This window comes from Kryptolebias marmoratus, linkage group LG2 (assembly GCF_001649575.2).
Source record: "Kryptolebias marmoratus isolate JLee-2015 linkage group LG2, ASM164957v2, whole genome shotgun sequence".
In the NCBI taxonomy this organism is placed as follows: Eukaryota; Metazoa; Chordata; class Actinopteri; order Cyprinodontiformes; family Rivulidae; genus Kryptolebias; species Kryptolebias marmoratus.
The window spans coordinates 31,027,803-31,030,238 of NC_051431.1; the positions used below are offsets into that span (position 1 = coordinate 31,027,803).

Sequence of the window (2,436 nt, forward strand, 5' to 3'; positions counted from 1 at the left end):
TTTTAAGGGTTGTTAAGGTGTTATTATAAATTGTTCTGCTGTTTTAAGGGTTTGTTCTGAAGTTTTACTGGTCTGTTCTGCTGTTTTTAAGGATTTTTTTGCTTTTTTATTAATAGTTCTGCTGTTTTAATGTCCTTTCAGGCGTTCTTAAGGTTTTGCTATTTTTAGGTTCTGTTCTGCTTTTTGGGATGTTTTCAAGGTTCTTTCAGCTATTTTTCAGGATTCTTGTGCTGTTTCAAGGATTGTTCTGCAATTTTAAGGATCATTCTGCTAATTTTAAGTATTGTTCTGTTATTTTTAAGGATTATTCTGTTATTTTAAGTATTTTTCTGCAGTTTTAAGGGTTTGTTCCGCCTAGTTTCAGCTTCTTCAGCAGCTTTCAGTCAAATCATTCAGCAAAAAAGCATTCACACTGCATTTTCGCAGGAAATGCAATTTCTCTAGTTATCTTTATAATTAGATGATCCAGCAAGTTCCTTTAACAGTACGAAGAAAACGGAACCCAAGAATGCGAAATTTACGTGTTAATTCATTGAGGTTCACTGCCTGAAAAGAGCGAACAAGTTAACTAGTTAGCTGAGGCTTAGCTAGCTGACGTCCTTCCTGAACGTGCATTTATAAATAAATCCCACTGAACGGCGTAGGGAGGACTGTACTCTAACTTCGCTCCCCCATACTTGTTGCTTCCCGGAGATGAACACAGGACAAGTTACAGGCAGTAGTTAAAACTAGCGTCGTGTTGTGCGAACAACAAAGCAGCAGCAGCAGCAGAGTAACATCGACCACCGTCCTTTCTGCTGCAAAAATGGCCAAAGACAAACGGTCGAGTACAAATTCTCCACTAACTTACATCTAACCAGGTCTTACCTGCAGGACTTGACGCTCAACGAGCAAACTGCAAGAACTGATACTTAAATCCAGAGCTCTGTTTCCTCACTGAGGTAAAGCTAGCCGCCTCTTCAGAGATGCCAGTAAGCCAGACCACAAGGTGTTCCGGCCACAGACATGAAGACGTAGACGCCCCTTTCAGCGCCGAACCGTACGTCAGCGTCGCCGCCATATTGGATGTGGCAAAGTGGAGGAGAAGATGCCTCATTCATGTGCTGCGTGGAATTATAGTAACCGGTTTACAGTTCAAACCAGAGCTGATGTCATCACCTTTTAATGGTAAGAACAAAAAATACTTCTGATTGTATTCGGCCATTATATTGTCATTGTAAGGACAAAATCTGCTGACTTTGTGGCTAATACTATGAATTCCCACGCATAATATTGTTAATTTCCACGGTGAAACCTGCCTCCAAACAACCAAGAAGTCTTTCCTGTTTAACTACATTAGCCCAAAGTAACTACTCTGATGGTTGTTAGTTGCTTAGCCAACATTTTTAAACCTTATGTAGGTTTCCCAAAGATAAAGAGCTGAGAAAGCAATGGGAAAAGGCTGTCAGGAGGGAAGGGTTTTCTGCTGGTCCATCATCCATGCTCTGCAGTGAGCATTTCAGCCCAGAGACCTTTGACAGGACAGGTCAGACAGTCAGGATCAGAGCTGGAGCTGTTCCTTCAGTCTTCTGTCTCCCAGCTCATCTCCACAGGGTAGGTGTATCATTACGCTGTAAGGATTCCATAATTTAATGCCGTACTATATAGAAAATGTTTTTCCCCTTTCTGAATGTGAAGGAATCAGACACGTATTTTGTATTACACTGAGATGTATGTTATGTTATGACCCTGCTTATATTCAAAACTCTTGTCACCCACTCCCACTCTCTGTCATTAACATTAAAACATATCAGTATTGAATCTGCATCCTACATCCTGGTTTTTATTCATTAAAAGTGCCATAATGGTATGTATGGCAGTGTTGATGTTTTCAAGCTTTTTCATTTCTGTTACAATATTGTTTCTTGTTGCTTTAACATCTATAAATGAACAAAATCAAGTAGTGCTCTCTTGAAGTATCCTGGTTCACCATGATTACACTGACAGATCATTTCCTTTTGAAGGTACCTATCTGTCATTGGATTCATCATCAACATTGACACCCTGATGTTGATGATTCCAGAACAGCTTCAGCGTCAGCGATACGTCTGCACCTATCGCTTTAGCCAGGATCACTTGGAGCTCCTCTTTAATTCAATCAGGGCATCAGGTAAGAATTTCAGATTTGTTTTTATCATGTGGTTTGTCTCTATGTATGCATATTATCTGGGTAACTGTGAGTGTAAATGTGGTGTTTGTGTGTTTTAGGGGGCTGGAATAACAACCCTTCAGCCAGCCAGTTCCAGGTCATCTTCCGACATTTGATGGCGCGGTGCGGTGTGTCTCCAAGCACATCAGGAAATGTGGCAGCACAGGATGAGACTGTGTCCCTGTCTGCTTTTGAGATGTCCTCTTCTCCAGCAGCAGAAGAAACAGAAGAGCTTCCATCCCCTTTTG

General features: G+C 41.1%; 1 protein-coding gene across 2 annotated transcripts in view; it reads right to left on the reverse strand.

Moving 5' to 3' along the window:
- pxylp1 (2-phosphoxylose phosphatase 1) overlaps window positions 1-995 on the reverse strand; it is a 23,074-nt gene extending 22,079 nt beyond the window's left edge. For both annotated transcript variants that reach the window (XM_025002394.2, XM_017439647.3), the window contains exon 1: window positions 868-995. The gene's annotated coding sequence lies outside the window, so the exon portion shown is untranslated. The remainder of the gene's footprint in view (window positions 1-867) is intronic.
- Between the last annotated feature and the right edge of the window lie 1,441 nt (window positions 996-2,436).